Consider the following 20,661-nt stretch of genomic DNA (forward strand, 5'->3'; position numbering starts at 1 on the left):
GCAAAAGGCTTGGGGTTGCCAGTGGGTTACCCTTTTCCTTTTGCGGCCCCGGTATGTGTACCCACACATGTGAGGTAGCGTTTTCATCGGGACACCTGTGGGAACGCGGGACGGTAGGCCATGTGTTGTTGGGGGCGTGTTTCGATGGGTGAGCCGAGCGAAATGTGCGGAAAATGCGTATTTGTTCCCACATTTTGGACTTTGCGGGGGTGTCTGGGTAATAAATTCTGGGGCGATGTGCGCAAATCATACCTCTGCAGATTCCAATGGGTGTCCTATTTTGGGAAATGCATGGGGTTCCCTGTTTTCCTTGGTGGCTTGGACACCAGAGGCCCATATCTGTATGTTGTGCCGGTCGGCAGAGCATCTGAAATTCTGGTCTGAAAACAGACTTGGGGTTACTTGGGTTTTAGGCTTTCCCCTTGGCGGCCAGGTAGGTGCACCCACACATTGTACCGTTTTCATCGGGACACCTGTGGGACCGCGGGACCTTAGGCCATGTGTTGTGTTTGTGTGGTTTTCATAACGTTTTTACCCATTTGCTGGTGCCCTTTGTCACACAACCGTTTCATTTCCCAAATGTGACCTACATTTAGTCGCTGCTTTAGGCACAATACTCTTGTAACCTGCACAAGTCACCTACCCTTGAAAAGGTCTGCCTGTGCTTGTTCAAAAAATGTATGCTTGCCATTCCTCACCACATTGGTTTTCACGATTTACACATGCTAAGTGCGTCTGTTCAGGCCGTGAGCATAAAACGCCTGTGTACCATGGCTCAGTGTTTGGCTTGTGGTATTGCTTGTTTTGTAAAGCACTACAAAAAATGTGTGCTTTCCTAACTGCAAGAGTCAGGGGAATGTAGCGGAGAATTGCTTTTCTCAAAATTCATAGAAGCCATTGCCGTACCAAGCGAACCATGTCCAACACATACCTTTTTTTCGGTCATTTTCCTGCTTTTCCCCCAATCTATGGCATTTTCCCCTACCTTGTGTTTGCCTGACCTACACAAATCACCCCTTCCTAAACTTTGAATTTTGTCAACTTTTCAGAAATATATGCCTTTCCGTCCTCCAATTCGGCTTTCCTACTCTTTTCTCCCATTCCGTCCATGCATGTCCAATTGGCAAAAATGGCCAAAATCGCCTACCTCTCACAAAACAGTTGATAACCACATCAAAATAATGTTTTTCTGTTTCCACTGAACCTGTTCCTGAAATCCAGGAAATTGGGGAATTCAGCACAGCAAACCATTTGTTCCTAGCTCTTACAAAGAAAAAACCACAGGCTTCTTTGTACATCATTTTATTGGCATTTTTTGAAAAAACCCAAAATGTTCGCACTTTTTGCTTATTTTCTCTCACCCCCCTACAGCAACCTAGGATTCCTGTGTGGCGTTAAGACCGCCTACATGTGGGAAAAAAAGGAGCCAAATTTGGCCGAGATATCTCATGTAACAAAAAAGTTACAAGCCATTGAATGGCCACATACCGAAATCACCAAAAAAGGCCCTGGCACTGGGGAGAAACACCCATGGCACTTAAAGGGTTAAAGGATATCATGCTGCTTTATACCCAATGGTTTATTCCAGTACTGACCTACGGCCTTGAAGCTCTCTTACAAATTTTTCGTGGCTTGACAAAATTGAGGTTTTTTTTTTTGGCGGACTATTCTCAATTTTCCTCCTTCGTGTCCAATACAATATATAAGAGTAGAATTTGGACTCACATCTATAAAGGCAACTGTTCGATATCAGAGAGACTTACCTCCCTTGAAAGCATTGCGTCATCCGGTTAGCCAGATGCTCAGTATCATGGGAAATACGGTCTTTGATTTTGAAAGAAACAAAGATCAAGAAAAGTTTGATGTATTATACATGGAATCTTACGCCGCCCTTAATTGGTCATTAACAATAATAATAATAATAATAATAATTAGGCATTTATATAGCGCTACGAACCCTCAGGTATCTGAGCACGGCTTATTATTACCCACAGTGTGTGGTGTACATATGCGGCAGGTATAAGGCCATCAAAAATGCCTTTAAATATAAATCGCAGCTGAAAGATTGGACTGACAATTTTGAGCATATGGGCAGATTACACAATTATGTGCATTTGGAAGGTATCGTGCACACTTATCGTTGGCCCCAAAAGTATTTGGTAAAATGCCCATCTCCAGCCATACGTACATTTCGGCTTCTAATGCGGCTTAACCAACTCCCGGTGAGAGCTTCTTTTGGAACACAATGGAAACTGGCATCTCATTTAAGACACTGCTGTATATGTGAAATTGAAGGAAACTTGGAAACTGTTAGAAACATACTGTGTCCCAAACGTATATCACTCGTATATTATTCTTTGCTTTATCCAGATTTTCTTTGAGCGTATCAGTTTTGATATTGTAGTGCTCTAGAATTTCAAAGCAATTCTGTTTCCATGTGTTGAAGTTGGGATCTGCATTTCTTACCTCCTTATTCGCCAACAATTCAAACGAAATAGGGGGTTTGTCTAGGATACACTTCCGAAATAACGAGAGTGTCTTCCACAACACTATTGACTTCATCGACTGCAGTCTCAGTTCATGCCTTATTGTAGATATGGAAAAACAATTTGGAAGCTTAAGTACCTTCCTCCAGAAGAATGCCTCAAGTACCCGCCACGTCTTCCAATGGAGATTTAGCAAAGATTCGGCTCTGTATGTCAAAATCGCCACGACCTTTTGTTTATAAAGTAAAATTAGTGGCATCATTGAAAAGGATCCGTAGTGTCGGTGAAGAGCGCGGGCTTGATTAGATGGTTTAATGAGTTTTTCTCTGATACAATTCAGTTGTGCCTGCTCATTGATATTTTTGTGGATTAGGACTCCAAGGTAAACTGTTGAGTTGACTATTTCGAGAGGTTGCTTGTCCAATGACCAAGTGAATCCTTTTTTTTAATGGTTTTGGATCCTCGAGACGACTGCATTACTAGGACCATAGATTTTTTCACGTTGACCTTTAAGTGATTTTTACTTAAATAGGTCTCGAATTCCACCATTCGTCTTTGTAGACCTATTGAGGTTTGGTCTATAAATACGACATCATCTGCATATAAGATCCATGAGAGGTCCTCATCCTGGAATAGTGGGGGAAATGCTCGAATTTGTTCCTGGAATTCCTTCATATCTGCTAAATACAGCATGAACAGAAAAGGTGCCAGGGCACAGCCTTGCTTTATGCCTTTGGAGTCAAGATCTTTTCTGTCAGGTCACCGCCTTTGGAGACCAGTATTTGAGGTGTTAGTATAGAGTTCTTGGATGGCCTCAAGCAAATCCTCCGGACATTTCCATTTCCTTAGTTTAGGCCAGAGCAGTTCTCTACAGATCCCATCAAAGGCCTGTTCTAGGTCGATGAAGCCCAGGTATATGTTTTTTTTTTGCTTTAGTGCCCATAATTTTAACATATTCAGGATGAATAAGTTCAAAGATGTTCCGACACTACTCATGAATGCTGTTTGTCGTTTGTCTAGGATTCCCGTCCTAATTTCCCAGCTCTTTAGATCTCTTAGCAAGATGGAACAGAACAGTTTTCCTATGGCATCTAGGAGGGCAATTGGCCTGTACTTCCTCGGGTTATTACGGTCCCTTTTTTTATATATTGGCACGATTAGAGCCTCTTTCCAGGACTGTGGGATTGTTCTAGTTTTTAGTATCTGATGGAATAATACTGGAATAAAATCTGCCCATTCTTCCTTGTTTTCCTTCAACATACAGTTCGAGATGCCATCCGGGCCAGCCGCTCTTGATGAGCTCAGCTTTTGTATCCTTAATAATATGTCTTCCTTGTCAATGTCAATATGCCACTCATTCCCAGGTCTTTGTTTTGTCTTAATTGCCTCTTTCTCCTGGAAGAGGTCCGTAAAGAATGTTACCCATTGCACCTTTGACACATTGCTAGAGGTTAGGGCTGTCTGGAAGTCGTCACCTTTGTTAATTATCTCCCAAAAGGACCTTGAATTAGATGTACTTATTGCTGCCTTCATTTTTTCTGCATCTGCTTGTGTTCTCCACACCCTAGAAGATTTTAACCAGTTTTTGTAAGACTGCTTACAGTGTCTTATATCTTCTTCTTTATTCGGGTGGTTACTTTTCTGAAGGCGTCTCAGTGCTAAACGATATTCCCTTCGCTTTTCCACCAGGGCTTTACTATATGCGTGTTTCCTTACAAGGACATTGTTTTTGTTTGCTCCTCTCTTGATTTCGAACTCCTTCAGTAACCAGCCATATTCTACTGTTTCATGGTTCTCTTTAAAGTTGTGAGTGAGCCGCTCTGCCAATTTGGGAATTGCCCGTGCTTTTATTTTTAGCCTATTTCTTCCCCATGATACTTCCATTTAGGGGACATTAGGATACTTCAGCTCATCTGTCTTCCAAAGGAGTTCTATTTCTAGTAAAGCATGATCGCTAGCTTTCTGAGGAATTACTTTAAAGGAATGGATCCATGGCAGAGTATTTCTAGCAACAAAACAGTAATCCAGGCAGGCACTTGTTAAGTTCGCAGACCAAGTGTCGGACCCTGGGATATCACCGGTTGTTTGGCCATTTAACATCGACAAACTCTCTCATGTCCATTTCAACTAGCCAACGTTTTTCGTTGGATGCCAGGGTATTTCTTCTTTTCAGCAGGCCCTTTTTGTCCAGCAGTTTAATGTTCAAATTCCCACATATGATTAGTTGTTCATCATCCTCTAGCATTGAGGCATCAATAGCCGCCATAATATCCGCTAGATATTTACTTGTTTCTGATTCCGGGATACTCCACTATGTGTTGAATAGGAGTAGTCTCTTTTCATGCCGTCCTCTGTTTTTCACGATTTTAATAATCTGTAGAAGAGGGTTCGGGGTCAGATGATCTAGGACTTGGAATTGGCAGTCATCTTTGACAAGAGTTACGAGCCCCACACGAAGTCTCCCTAGGGATCCTTTCTGCGCCGGATTTATATAGACCTGATAGCCTTTGCAAACAGGAGTTATCCTGATCCAGCTTTTTTGTAGGCAGATTAGTATATTTTCTTAGAAAGCTGCTTTCTCCCAAGTATAGGTGACCAAATCCCTGTGCATTCCATGAGGCCAGGAGAGATTTATTCCCCTCTCCACTGTAAGTGCCCTATTGTCTCTTTCTCCAATCTAATACTTGGGAGTATGTGGTCGCGTTTCCCTTTTCTTCTGTGTCACAATGTCTCCTGGCCCTTTGGCCTTCTGCCTCGAGTTGTCGACTGTAAATCTCAGCTTTGCTAGCAGGTTATCTGTCGATTTTCGGTATCCATTTGTTTTGTTCGCTTGGCCAAAACTGGGGTCTACTGTATGTCCTGGTATTGTCTGATATTGTCTGGTTCTTGAATTTTGGTTTGACCTCTCATCCTGTCGGGTCTTAATAGATTTCTTTTCAAATGTTTTCATTATTTTTTCAACCCTCTCTTCTACGGGTGTGGGGACCTTGGCCTCCCGCTCGTCTCTTTTGCGCTCGGGATCCGCAAGTCTATAGCCCCAAGCCTCCAGCCTGCTCCTTGCGCCCCACAATCTTTCTTTCAGTTCGCTTGACCTCAGATGTAACAAGATCACATCAGGCTTTTGTTCATCGATGAACTCAACGATTACCACGTCGTCACTGTAGATTCTTAAGGTTCGTGGTAGATCGTTAAGTATCGCAATCAGTCTAGTCCTGTTCAACACTATTCTTTTTTTGTCTCTCCAAATTTGTTCCATTTTTAGTGTAGGAAGCATCCGGACGGCCCCATTACACCCAGACTCTCCCCTTGATGATGTTTTGTCGTTGGCTTTTCTGAGTTCCTGTGTCTAGAGTTCTTACGCCCTTGCGAGCTTGGCTGGTTGTCTACACTCGTCTGGAGTCGTGATCTCCGTCTAGCTTCCAGCTGTTTTAATAGATCTAGACTCTTTGTTGCACTGTGGGTGCTTCTTCTGCCGTCCGGAAAAGTTGTTCTTGGGTCTTGGTTCTTGTTTCTTGAGACTTGGTTCTTGACATCTCTCTTTTTTTCTTTAAAATCTTTAGGCAAGTGGTCTCGAGATTTTGATCTCCAATGGAGACTTTTCTCAGTACCTGACCCTTGGACTCCTTTTAACATTCCAACGATCCTCTTTCGGGTTCTCGGACCGATCCTGTCCCAGTTTACCCATTTCGGTTTTTGTTATTTTTTCCTTACATTTTTTTTTTATTAAGTTGGTCATCCTTTATTATTATTTTTTTGTTTTTTCCTGTCGGGACACGATCTAGCTGCTTATCTATTGCTTGCCATTCAGATAAGCTAATATTGTCCCACTGTTCATCCTCTTTGATTTCCTCGATTGTTTCTATGAGGTCACTCAAACAGCCACTTGTGTCCAGATCGTTTTCATTCTGTGTATTCCATTCCCTGTCTTGAAGCGTGTTCCGTTTCTTTACTACTTTCTCCTTCAGTGCACTCAACAGGTTTATTTCTCTCCTAGGTTTTTTAGGTAAAGGTTCTACACCCTCCTCAGTAGGCAATTTAATGTTTCTTAGGAAGGCTCTAGAACCGTTAGCTTTGCGCTTGGTTGCCTGTTTCTTTTTGTGATAGGTCTGAGCTAATGGTCTTTTTCTCAGATTGCTGTGTAGGTTCCTTGAAGATTGCATAGCTCGATTTAATCTCCTCATCATCCACAATCAACAGACAATCTGAGGTGATCGGCCTGGATACTTTTAGACCCTTCCCTAAAACTAGGGGTCCACCTGCTTTTTGCTTTGATTTGTCCGTTTCAGGACGTTTCCTCCTCGAATCTTCCTGATCATGATCTCTTGTAGGATTCTGTTTTGGATCTATAATCAGAGAGGATTGCTGATTGCGCCTTCTTATCCATTTATGATCGTCTAGGATTGCTTCCATCAAAAGTTGCTTGTCATTTGATTCCTGACGCGCCAGGTCACACAGGCGGTTTTGCCATTGGTATGACAGGTCTGACTTTCTGCAATCTCGCATCCAAATGCTTCGTAAACGTTACTATATTGCCCAGCCCCTCATCAGTTTTCAAAGTTAAGGTGTGTAGCGACTGCAAGGTTTCGTTAAAAAATATGTACAGTTTCAGAAATGGGGCAAGCGCGATATTCAAAGCTGCCATCACCACATTCGGAGTGTGGGCAAGATCATCCATCCTCCCCCTTGCAGCACAGATCACTTATTTTCCCCAGGGAGTTATCATCGAGCCCCACCTGTTGTGGCCTCATTGGGGTCCCCCTGGGGGAGTTGGCCACTATGATCAGTCTGTCTTCGGCTTAGGTTTTGATGTACTTTGCCCCATGATCGTGAGGGGTTTGAGTCAAATTTGTCCATTGGGTCCACAACATCGTCAAGCGCAGCCAATTTGTCCTTAATAAATGAGAGGCTTCTCCTTTTTTCCCTTACTATTTTATCTGTAAGATTTGAAATGTCCTGAATTAGTTTGGAAAGCAAGGCTCGAGTTACTGGGGGTTTCATAAGCCATGTCACTGAGGCCTATTTGAGAGGCAGTGTCCAAATGAGGTCCGCTCCCCTGCTCCCTGCTATATTCCCCATTTAGCTCCGTATTATTGAAGACATCGGAAGTGCCTGAGTGACTCTGGCGTGCCCCCAGCACAGGTGTAGAACACAAGATGTGGTTTTAAACCGGCTTCTTCTGGTCCTCTTGGGGGCGCAGCTGTCCTCCCGGGCTAGTGGATTTATCTTGAGAAGCAGATTGTAACTGGGGCAGATCTTTCACTGTCGTTAAAGTTTCTTTTACCAACCCCTTGTGGTTAGTATTTACATTGAGATTCTCCATCATTCCCTTTTCCTATATAGGGGTTTTTTCTTGCCTTAATGGATCGCTTAGCACTTCAGATTCCATGAGTGGAGCTTGATATTGTGATTCCCACCCTGATGGCTTTGCTTCCATGTCTTTGCCTACTGGGGCCTCCTTACTTGGGTGCTCGATAGCCGGGTCCCCCAGGTGTAGCTCTAACATGGGACAGATCTCGCTTACCTCATCTACCAGATCTTCCCAGTCATGCGTCTGGAAATGAGTAGAATCCTCTGGGTCCAGGCACCCCTCCGTCAGCCTCGAGTGGTGTAGCCTGTCCCCTGAATCATTCTGTGGAGTGTGCTGACTTATATCCCCCAAGGTCATATCAGCCACTGGTATAATTTTTTCTGGGCTGGGTGTAGCCTGTATGATTGTTTTGACAGGCTCACCACCCCTGCCCACAGTCTGTAAATGAGCTTTCTTCTGTGTCCAACGTAGATGTGGAGGGCAAGCCCTTCTCCTGGGCTTTGGTTGGGAAGGCAAGGCGGCTTTGTTTCAAATGTACTAAGCCTTTGTTGAGACCTCCCCTGGCCGGCGACAGGCCCCCGGCAAGAGACGGATAGGAGGCTACGCGCTGCCTTACCTGCTGTCTGGTTTTCATTCTTTCTTCTGCCCCCAGGTCTGAGGTTTCGCTTTTGAGGCGGACCATCGTAGTGCAGCTCCTCTCTGGATGGTGAGTGCTAGGGGGCAGGTTTATCTCGGCTTGCAGTTTCCGTTCCAATCCGCACCCGCCACCGCGCGGCTCCACTAGCAACAACGATAACACTACTTTCGCAGGACCCTTTGGTTTTCCGGGCTGTTAGTGTATTTGTTTTTTGATGGTTCGAATACTATCAGGTGTGTTTCTGGATTTGTTCTGATAACATCTAGTAGTTTGTGGTGATTGCGGAGAGTATTGGGTGGATCAAAGGCCTGTGGCCCGCAGTCTCCACCTTATGGTGAATGGTGTAAGTTCTTTCACTTAGGGGTAAATCAGCTATACAACAGCTTTATATTCTTTGCCCTTGCGCCAAAGCCACCAAACAGCCTAACAGCACCAGCCCTTCTGCCACCAGGGCTTACGCCGCAAGGGTGGTTTGGCAGTCTGTAAATACTGTCGTTAGGTCACGTGTGCAGTCACGTGATTGCTGCTGACTCCGCCTCCTCCAGGAAGCGAACGGCTCGTAGGCAAGAGCTATGCAGGCTCGCAGTGCTGAGCAGTTCAAATAAAGCTGGATGCAGACTTCTGGTTCTCCCAGTGAAGCGGTCCTTCTTTACAGAGCACATACAACACAATATCTATACATTTAATGAATAACCAGATGAACTGTGATTGTGGATGTGATTTATGACTTACGTTTTATGTAATTCTAATGATAAATATTTTTACACTGTTGTAAAAGTTCATTTGAACTATAAACAACAATAAATAAATATGCAGATACTTAACTTCACGTGGCAAACCTCTTTACCAGGACTTTATTATACAAGTCACTCTTTCTTTCAATTTACGGTTTAATAACCCATGAACAACTTGTTTTACAAATGCTCTCACTTCTTTAGCAACTGTGCCCTTTATCTCGTGATGCGTTTTTGAGAAGTGATTCACTTTATTCAGCCACCCAATAACCCACTTCTTTCCTTTAGGGTCACTGGTTGTTTCTATGGCTTCACCGGAATTGAACATGCTTGCTGGCAGCCCAGTAACCCTCTTACCTTCCCAGGGCTTGCCGTTTGTCTCCAGTATTTCCCCGCTCTCCCATGCAGCGGCGTACAGGCTATGCATGCACCGTCAAGCACTGCACTCCCGATGTGTCGGCTTTTGCTGTGCGCAGCCCCACTGCCATCTCCTGCTGCAGCGGACTGCACGCACCCTTTTTCTTTCTGACCTTGTGTTGGTTTCTCCCCTTGGTCGCCTGCCACGGCTTGCTTGCCTTCAACGTAGTACTCCGTGGTCCTGCGGGCTGCGAGGCAGCTGGACATATGCAGCTCTCCTCTCTCCTTCAGCTGCAGCTGGTCTGCTTTTGAACTTCCCGGCTTGCTTACTCTTTGCCAACAACTAAACCGCTGCGTTGGTCGCCCAGTCTTCATAATCCTCATAACTCTGTTGCTTGCCCTCATCTCAGTCATTATTGAGTTACTTTCTGAATGGCTTAAAGGACCTGAATACAGAGCCTCCTCGGAAGCGATCCTCACTACTCCCGTGGCCTGTTCCTAGTTGGCAACATATTTTCCCTAATGGGAGTCTGGAGATGAATCACAATACATCTATTAGGAAGTGGTGAATGAGTGTAACAATATGCCATTAAGGCATGGGAGACTGAGGACACATCCCTGAAGGGAAAAAGGTGGGACGGGGTTATGTGCTTTCCTCCGCCAATTTCCTATCACTCTCCTGAGGCGTAGCCCCCCACCCCCCAGATGGCTCTCCCTAATATAGCCACCCCCAGGGTCAGGATCAGATAGCAGCTGCCATCCCCTGGCCATATGGGAGGGTGGAGGAGGGTCACCTCAGGGAAAGAAGTGAGGACATCGCCAGATTCATCACAGGACACAGAAGGTTACACAGAATTACGGAGGGACAAATGAGCTCCTGAGTAGCAGCCAGTACTGCATTATTAGGATGTGAAGTTAGAGTGGTGGAAGACCTAGCGGATTAGTCCGAAATTGTTATTGAAACTGTTCCAAGTTTTCTGTCTGCACTGTATCTGGTAGTCCTAGCACTTTGATGTTATTGTGCTAAGAGCGCACGTTAAAGTCTTTATTGTTCAACTGCACTGGTATTTGTTCAAGCTGTGACATCAAAATCAACCTAGTTATCTTGTCTTCAGTTTTGTTTATGCTCTGTTCCTCCTCTGAGGTGCCAGCTTACTTCTTCACATTTGGAAGTTACTACCTTGCAGGCGAGTGTCCAGTTTGTGTCCGATTCCATCAATACTGGCCTCAAATTCAGACATTGTTGCATGCTGCATATTGTCAGGCAACTCCAAAGTACGCTAGTGGCCTCTTTCTTAACACTTTGCTATATAAAATTGTCCTGCTTGGATTGTTCCCCATTTTGCTTGCGACACAGGGTCATTAATGGTCAAAGTCCAACTGCAGGTGCCAACCATGGGTTTGCTAGGAAATAGCAGGAAAAGAGCACAGCAGGTGGGCAATGAAAGAAAAGCAGGGAGCAATTTCGATAGGATGAGGTCTTAAGGGGGTGTGGTCCAGATGTAAGAGGGGGTTTACTGTACATTTGATTTGCCCCACAGGGCAGGCACAAAGCTCAGAGACTAAGTCCAGGTTATAAGAACTAGAAGCAGGCAAACATCTCCTGTGGACCACGGGTGATCTGCAGCTCCAGGTGAGCTCTATCAAATCAGGCCAACCAAGTTAATGCTCAGCAATGCCTTGAAGCACTACTAGTATGACCAGCTTACCAAATGCGAAATGGAACCCCCAATTTCCTTTTTTAAATATTTAGGATGATCATCCATGTACACAGGATCACAATGTGATAATTCAGTGGTGCCAATTTCAAGCACATAATTAGAAAATGTAAATCTTTATGTATTACTTTGAAAAAACTAAATATCAGTATGTTTATATGCAGTGGTAGGTAAGGTAGGTAGGTAGGTAGATGGATACGAGTTTATTCCGAGTCCATCAATTAACAAGACATAAATGAAAGCCATAAACAGAATATTCATGAAAATCTTCTAAATGCTGCCTTTACACAGTATCATACAAGAAATGTAGATTGTTATGCATCAAACAAATTCACGGCATGCATACATGTCCTTGTGTTTTCAATAAAATGTGGCACAAGCCAAAATCACTAATATATTAAATCCTCGTCTTTGCCCAGACCGCACCTGCATAAGCTATCTGGGCTCAACCAAGATATCCATGATTTTAAAGATAGCACGTTTAGCCTAATCATCAGTGTTATCCTCCAGCTTTCGGGTGATTTAATTTTGTCAGTACAAGTGGTTGCCCTTACATCTACGCAAGTAGGGCTGTAATATTTTAATGATAATAATGTACTAATTCGGGCCTGGGTTAAACAGTGCTCAACTTCCACTGCCCTTTTTTTTCAGAAGGGCCTTGCACTGAGCGTTTGAAAAATAGCTCTGGGCTGCTACAAACGGATAGGGTGCTTAATAGGGAACAGTCTTAACTCTGACATTGCTTCAAACAAACTAGGGTTCACTTGAGGATCAAACTGAACCCTGAGAGAAAACTCCAAGAATCTCCTCCGAGGCTAGCAGGTCCTGCTTAGAACACCCAATTTGCACCTCAAAACTAACCCGGACACCTTTCTCAAGAAGGTGTTCTGCATGACTTCCAGACACCCGCATCGCATAGACTCCCAAATCTCACTGCCGTTTAGTGTGGCTGTCTGGATTTTAGCCTCCAACATACCACCATGTTGACAGTAAAAGTGGAACACCCCCCCCACCCTGAGACGACTTGTTTAACCACTCAGTCAGCTACCATTATTGAAAAATGTCAGGCCTAGATATTTATAAATGCTGACCACCTCTATGCTTACCTTTTTAATAAACCAGCATGCTTTCACGCCACCGTTTCCAAAATTAAATTAAGCTCTGCTGTAAATCACCAGGCATGAGGTTTATTAAAACTGTGTCATCAACGTATAGCAGGGTACTCAATTTGGTCCCATTTAACAGTGGACGGATTAGCCGTTGTAGCACGTTAATCGGTTAAAATGGTATAGTAAATAATAGTGGCGCTAAAGGGCACCCTTGCTTCACTGCGTGTTTGTGCACAAATCCCTCGAGTGCTCATTTTCCCGGGTGCACCCAACCACAGCCGAGGCGTCCTCATCCATCAGTTGGAGTAGTTGAAGTCAGCCTGGGACTCCAATCTGGTCAAGCTTTTTCCATAACAAATTGCAGTTGGAGACAAATGCTTTTGAAAGGTCTAAAAAAAGCGGCAAAATGTTTATTCCTCCATCTTGTGTACTTCTCTACGATAGTGTTCATTACAAAGCATTGGTCTGTGGTAAAGAAGCCTTTTCGAAACCCAGTCTGGGAATCGGAGAGAAGTTTATTTTCCATAACCCATTGTTCCAATCTTGCTGCCAGACATCTTGCAAAAATCTTATTTGAGACATCAATGAGCGAGATTGTCGATAACAATGAGAGTCTGCAGATGAGCTTTTTTTAAAACAGCAGGCAATCAGGCTTCTTTTCCAGGAGGACTCGATCACGTGGCAAATGAATTAAAAGCATGTTTTTGGACTGGTGCCCAGCAGTCTTGTGACCATAAAAACACCTCAGGTCTTAGGCCAACCGGCCCAGCAGCTCTTCCCTTTTTAAGATTCGTCATCTTCATGACTTGTTTCATTGCGAGTGAAATTAAATGGTTTCTTGGTCCTTACTTCCCTTCAACTTACTTGTAGAGCAATTGTTCTCAGCATTAAACAGCACTCTTGCTAAATGGTCTATCCAGACGGCCGCAGGGATAGACCCCATATCGACCTCCTCTGTTTCATCGAAACCCATTGCGACCGAATTCCAAAATGCTTTTCAATGTTTCTCCCGGACTGCTTTATCCAGCAGCTCCCATTGTGACTCGATATACCGCCTGTTTTTCAATTCTTCTATAAACTCGTTTCCTAGCAATTGCTTTCCTTGCGTCCACAACCCTCTCTTTCATAGCCAAGTTCATGCTCCTTTTTCATGCTCACATTCAGCATGAAACCAGGGCGTGCCATTTCTGGCTACTATTTTCTGTCTCTTAAGTACTCTCAGATTAGTTGATGCTTTTTTATAAATTGAACCCAAAAGATGTTCAAACTGGGAGACTACCTCCCGCAGACTACGGACTCCAAGGACCTTTACCCGTGTGCCCAATATTTTGCCATCAGAGAATTCTTATAGCCTCATCTCTATCAACTCTTTTCATGGGAGGAGCAATCACCAAGCCATTATTATCCTGGAAGCAGCCCTCCAGATAATGGGCACATTGGGCCTTTTTACGCATTTAATTATTGCCAATATGACACATTTCACTTTTAAATGTGTACCATTTACGCACGATTGTCACCAATTCTTTATTTTAAAAAGTCCTCTTTTTTGCACCAGTAAATGGCACTGCAGCGTGAACCCTTCGTTTATGCACAAGTGAGCTTTGTGAGAAGACTCTGCAGTGCCAGTCCTGAAATTCCTTTCGACTTTGCGGGCTGCATAGAAACGAGCAGTATTTTCTAAAGGTAGGTTACTAGCCTAATGTAGGTTACTTGGTCCTGGTAGTACCCAACCCCCTTTTATTTTGGACTTGTCAGCATTTGTCAAGGAATACATGGTGATCTGAACTTGAAGCATTACCAACCGTCATTACCTATAATCAGCTCACTGGAACTTTGTTAACCAGCAGTGGCAAGATTATCTACCGGGGCCCTGCTGGCCCTTTCACTCCCAATTGAAATAGCATATTTTTTAAATTACATTTGTATGCCAACAGACTCTGAAAGGATCTCGGAGCTGCAGCACTCAGATCTGCTACTATCCTCCTGTACAGGACACTCTTCAGGGCAGACAGTCATCGGTGTGCTGATCCCCTGCCATGTATTGACATTTTTAAACCTGTTTGTCCGAGCAATTTCAAAACCTTCATTTGTACTAGCTGGCAGTGGTCTGAAAACGGGTGTGTCGATGCAAGGATGTGTAAGAAAAGAATAGGTGATAAAAATCAAGTGTGCAAGCAGAGCCGGCCTTAGGTTAGGGCGGGCAGGGCGGGCCGGGCGACCGCCTGGGTCACCATGGTCTCCCAGGCCACCAGCTCGGGCGAGCCTTCCAAGGGCTACTCCCGAGCAGCGGCGTTGCTAGGGGAGGTTCTGGGGGGCCCTGTGACCCCCCTCTAAAATCCTGTGCCCCCCCTTTTGCCCCCCACCTAAGGCGAGCAGTGACTGTTGTCTGTTCGCAGTGTTATTTGTGACACTCACAAAGGCAAATGTCTGCATATCACAAAGCAAATACTCTCCTTTTGTCTCAAAGCTAGCAGTGATCTTGGTATGCATTCTGGCATCAGTATGAACATGAGCACGAGCCACTTCTCAGGTGTTCCTGTCCAGCTTCTGCCCAGTGACCTCCATAGTGTGCAGAGCAGCTTGCAGCCACTCCCATCAGAACAGAGCGCACAAAACTGCTAATGATCGGCCATTAGTCACTGAATGGTTTGTGCCTGCATTCGGAGGGGATGGGAGGTGCAGTGGGGTGTGGGTAGTTGATGTGCACAAAAGCCTCTCTGCAGGAGTGCATGTGATGTCACACATTACCTTTCACAGGCGACCTCCCCACTTTTAATTTTAAAATGACACTTTTCCTACCACAAAAAGAAACTTTTGGCACTCCCCCGCCCCCAATTTTTATTTATTTATTCATTTGTAAAGTGCACAAAGCCCAGAGGCAGATAGGCGCTTTGAGATACTTATGCATATGGTTACTTATGGTTATGGTTACAGATTAACAGATCTTAGATGATAGACATTTTGTTGCATATTGCACATTAAACAATAGATTTACATCAATTTCAATACAAAAATCACATATATTTACAAATTTACATATTATTGCATTCCCTCAATCTTTCATTCACTAGGCTCGAGAGCTAGGTGGCTAATGTGGGAGGTCAGACCTGAAGAGTAGAGTTTTTAGGTTTTTTCTGAAAGACCAAAAGGAGGTGTCCTTTCTCAGTTGGTGAGGGGGGCATTCCATAATTGAGGAGAAGTGCTGGGAAACTTGAGCCTCCCGCTTTTTGACTTCTAAACCTCGGGGTGATGAGCAGATTAGTGTAGGCAGAGCGGGTTGGTCTATTGGTGCTAGCTTTGCAGATGAGGTTATTGAGGTATTTGGGTGCCTTGTTCGCTATGCATTTATGTGTGATTGTCAGAAAAATGTGTTCCTATCATGGACAGGTAGTCAGTGGTGGTTCCTTCTAGTAGTTGAGATATGGTTGTGTCTTGGGATGTTTAGTGCAGCTGTTATAGCGTTATTTTGTACTGTTTGCAGTTTTTTGATGTTTCCAGAGCTGGTTCCGGCAAAGAGGGAATTGCAATAGTCAATCCTACACAGTATTAGTAGCCTAGCCAGGTTGATAGTTTTTTCTGTGGAAAGAAAGGGACGACTGGCTCTTATCAGTTTGGTTGTGTAGGCTGCCGAGGAGACATATGTTGGAGAAAGTAGCATGGGATAAGATACTGGAACAACAAACTAAACACAAATTAAGGTATTCGTTACCGCAACATCCATTTTGATACCAACGCTGCTTCATCACAGGGTATCATTTCCTCCACTCTGAAGAATGTTCATGATCATCGGGTTCTATTAATTTAAGATCCGTACGCGACAATTGCAGAAGAGCACATAACACCTTTTAGAGACTCAGTGTCCTGCTTCAGTCACTCCTGCTCATGCTCTGTACCAGGGTCTTGTTTGACGTCTTGACCTCCTGCCTTTGAAGTTTTCCCCCTCATTCATTTAGGGGAATTTCACTACTTACTTTGCCCCGAGGAAGGCGGTTTTCCAACACCAGTGGCCTCACAGGTGGCCCGCCGAAACGTCCTAACGGTCTCAATGTCGAATGGAACTTAAAATATGTTCCCAATTGCTTATTGATTTATCCTCTTTGAGACCTTTTTCTTTCTTTTCTCTTCATATACCAAGTGAAAAGTGGACGTTGGCAGACCTGTATATTGCTTACAAGTGCATTTATATTTTGCCTAGACCAATTGGCGGACTTTCATAAAATGCACTTAGATTTTGCTTAAACCGTAATTGCACTTAGATTTTGCTCAAATTATAATTGTATGTCTTTGTTGAAAGTAATGAATTTTATGTATTTGTTAAACACACTCTCTCTTTTTTGTGAAATAAATAAGTCAGAAAGAAAATACGTTTTTCTTTGTGTAAAATGATGTTGCTCTATGCTTCTTATGGTGACCTTGGGTTGTTCTAAGTTGGAATAAGTAGGATATCCTGCTGGATACCATTTAAAATCATTTCATAAATTTTCAAATTTAGTCTTTACGGCTTTTGAAACCCTTGTTATGTGAATGCCGAGGAGACAAAAGCATTGACCCGTCTGTTTAATGTGAGGGAGGAGTCAATGTAGACCCCAAGGGTTTTTATTTCGTTGGCCACCGGTATGGTGTTGCCAGCGATGATGAAAGAATTGTAGAGCTGCGGGAGATTGCTGAGTTGACCAGGGGCGTGGCGGGAGGGGGTGCCAAATGTTTATTTTTCTGTCCTGGGTGCTGCAGGCACTACGGCCGGCACTGTGTGCAAGCGTACAACGGTGTGCAGATGTGAGGCTATGTGAAACCTAGCACAAGTGTGATAATGAACAAGGGCGTGCGAGTGTGCAGGGGTGTAAGTGCAAGGAAAGTGTAAGTGCAAGCACAGAATATAAAAGTGCAAGGATACATGCAAGTGAAGGCGCAAGAGAGGGAGCAGGAAAGAGCGCTGGTGTGGAAGAGAGCGGGTGAAAGAAAGAGCGATGACCTGCAAGGGTGGAATTGAAGATTGAATCGAATTGTACAGAATGGGCAGTACCCTGGACTAGGAAGACAATGATTTTTCCACCATTGAATGCGCGGCCAGCTCATATAAATTATGCATCTACAATAACAAAGATCGTCAAGCTCATATTCAGTCCGTATACAAAATGTATTTCTTATGAAACGTGGATGGATTTTTGCGTTATTTAATTACATTCGTTTCCAATACCAGAGTTGCGGATTATGGGAGGTGGCGCCACCATGGCAGAAAAAGGTCTGACTGTGGCCTGAAGAGAGGCTCAGGGAAGAGGGCAGCAAGCAAGTTCTTACTGAGGCAAATAACGGCATTACTGGGCTCACACAGCACAAGTTTTCTTACAGTAAGTAGAACGTGCAGGCTATGTGTGGCACATCTACCACAAGTGTTCACACAGTGGAATGGGCGAGGTTAGTGGTATATACAATGTCCTTTCACTAGGGTGTCCTTTATAGAGTCAGTAATGGCACAGTTGGGCTCAGACAGCACTGGTGTTCCTGCATTGGGAAATACTGGCCTTACTTGGCAATGACATCCTCAGTGTTCTTACAGTGCATAATGCACTATGCATATATTTATACCAAGTTCTAACACTGGCCAAAATGTGCACCAGAAGAAGTAGGAGTTCAGTGGACAGCCAGACATCCGGGGCCATGGAGTTAGATGCCTGGTCTCCCTGTATCCCTTAGGGAGGCTCCCTCACTGGAGGCATGTGTTTCCAGGCACTGTACAAGAGGTAATTTATATTTTCTACAATGGGAACCCTCTATCATTTGTTTGTCCCTGTATTTCCATTGTATTTTATTGCTCTTATATTTCACTGCATGTCCGCTGATCGTTCACACAACCTGATGAAAAAACTATAAGCGGGGGAGCTGTGACTGGATTTTGCTTCAAGGTTTGGGTCTCCAGATACTGTTAGTGAGGTCATGTTCTGTAGTGCTTTTGCCAGTTGTTGCTGGACACGGGACACTGCATATTTTCAGGATACAAGCTGTATTGTACAGCATTTCTCTTGAAGGCAAAGGTATTTTAAGAATCCTGCACTTGTTTGTAATACAATAAGACAACTTATTGGGTTTAGCGCAAGCTGCAGAGAGCTGCATGTATCCTGCTGGTCGCAGGGTCTAGGCCCTCAATTGCTGGCTCAGCCTTTCATCTTGAGACATTAAGTACCAGGGTGCAATGGGATGCCTATATTAAGTGAAGCCAGCGGATAGCAGGGCTTTGTTATTTCAGGCAGTTGGTATGACTTGGAGCCCAGACAAATAAGTACACTGGAAAGTGCATGTATATGTGTGTGCCTGTCTAGAATGCTATTGCATGCACCCAGAATACTGAAGCAGGCTACGTGTTTACCCAATTGGGATAATGCACCTGCTGCAGAGATCGTATTATCAGAGGTTCACGAGTTTGAAACTTGGCAAGGAGTCTGCTTATTATTTCCTGTCATTAAAAGCACTAGCTTCCTCTCTGTATTGGGAAATCTTGCCCTGGTAACATTTACACAAAAATTCAAAATGAGAATCCCCTCTGGTTCGTTTGTTTTCCTTCCTCATTGGAGCTTTGCACCACACTAAAAATGTACCACAAACTGCTGCTTTTGTCTGTGTGCACAGCTGTTAGGTACAGTGTGCCCAAGCTCTGCACACCCGTGCATTTTCAGGAATTCAGGCATACTGTTGGCGCAAGAAACATTCCACTGTGCAGCTTACCACACCTCGGCCAACACTCAATGGTCAAGTTATCATGTGAGTGCTGGTTGATTGGTTAGTCAAGGTATGCAATCATGCCGTAAAACACTCCCACCTCAAAATCTTATCTAGAGCACCATCTGGAAGTTGCCTTCCTTGTTTTTTTCCCAAATACCACTATCGCCAAAGGGGCCACTGTCTACATACTCCTGGGCTTCGAAGCCCTTAACATTATGGAAAGAGAAACAATTGCCTGGGCAATAATACCCAACAGTTGTCCTCGACCCTAACTTAAAGATTCAATTCGATGTGATATCTCCCTTGCATCTACCATTTTATTCAACAAATAGATGTTTGGTCATGAACTTGTCCATTAAGCGTTCCATCGCGTCTCACCATTTGTGAAGCTCCTCTTTTCCACAAGTTTCCTCCACCCAAATTAATCAGTCGGAGCTGGCCAGAGCCTTCCATAATTTCGCATGGAAATGAACTACGACTATGGTACTGGCCTCTGCTTCACTCATCATTGCAGGGAGAAAAAACTCCTCCTTAAGAATGCTAACTCGCTTCATTTTGGGCAGCATATAAATATTTACCACCACCAATTTTTGGCCTGGTGATATCGCCCCCTTAGACAGGGAGATTGACAGTGTCATAGGGTTTAGGTGATTCTGCCCAGTCACATGTGCAGAGCGAGATTTACTCAGTGTCGCCAGGCCCTTAATCCAACGATCCGAGACATTTTTAAACCTGTCCTGCAGGGAGGCCTCGTTGTCCGGCCATGTTTCCTGCACACAAGTTATATTGAACTGTCTGACCCACTGAATCCAGTCCTCATAATACCTTTTTTAATACCTTTGATGTTTCATCTGACTATTCTTAATGTAGTCCCATCAATGGCTGCCTCATTGTGCACTCTCGTGCTATCTGTTCTTAATTATATGTTCCAGAACGTTGCCAAGTCAGTCAAGAATTGACTAGTGGGCTTGAGGGCAGGCCCAGAGTAGACCGGTGGAGGAAAGTGGCGCCGGTAATGGGTTCCAGTTATGCACTGTGGAGATGACAATTTTAAAGTAAGAGTCCGAAAACACTTCAATTTCTTTTGCAGGTAAAACATCTTTACAATTAAAACACAAGATAGAATATATGTGTTCAAAAGCCCAAACCCGACATAGCGTTCCACACAAAACTTGAAATCGGAGGGAATTCGACATGTGGTGAAGATTCTGCACGAGATGTCATTTACCTCCAGGATCTCTAACATGGCTTTCACAAAAGTTCAGTTATAAACGTTTTTATTGCCATGTGTCCGCTCTTGGAACGTGCAAATCAAATTCAGACTTCTCCATAATTCTAGGGGGTCCATTCGTAGTGGCCCCCTCTGTCCATCGCTCACAGCAGGCATGGTTTCCTTTCCCAGGTTCGGCAGCAGTTGGGTCCGGCGTCTTTAGTGGGTGCAATCGCCGTCCAACCCTGGGACTCGATACTTTCTTTGGAGATTCCGTCGAGGGTTCCATTTGTCTCAAGAGTAATATCAGTGGGCTAGCGACGTGCGTTGCAAAACCTGTTTACCACACCGACGGTCCCGCCGTTGCTTTATTTATTCAGCGACA

At 44.2% G+C, this 20,661-nt stretch overlaps 1 protein-coding gene across 3 annotated transcripts in view; it reads right to left on the minus strand.

Moving 5' to 3' along the window:
* Positions 1-20,661, minus strand: part of CLEC16A (C-type lectin domain containing 16A) — a 1,932,649-nt gene that overhangs the window by 1,628,207 nt on the left and 283,781 nt on the right. The window lies entirely within an intron of this gene.

The sequence above is a fragment of the Ambystoma mexicanum genome, chromosome 2q (genome assembly GCF_040938575.1).
Source record: "Ambystoma mexicanum isolate Mex_15411 chromosome 2q, UKY_AmexF1_1, whole genome shotgun sequence".
NCBI lineage: Eukaryota > Metazoa > Chordata > Amphibia > Caudata > Ambystomatidae > Ambystoma > Ambystoma mexicanum.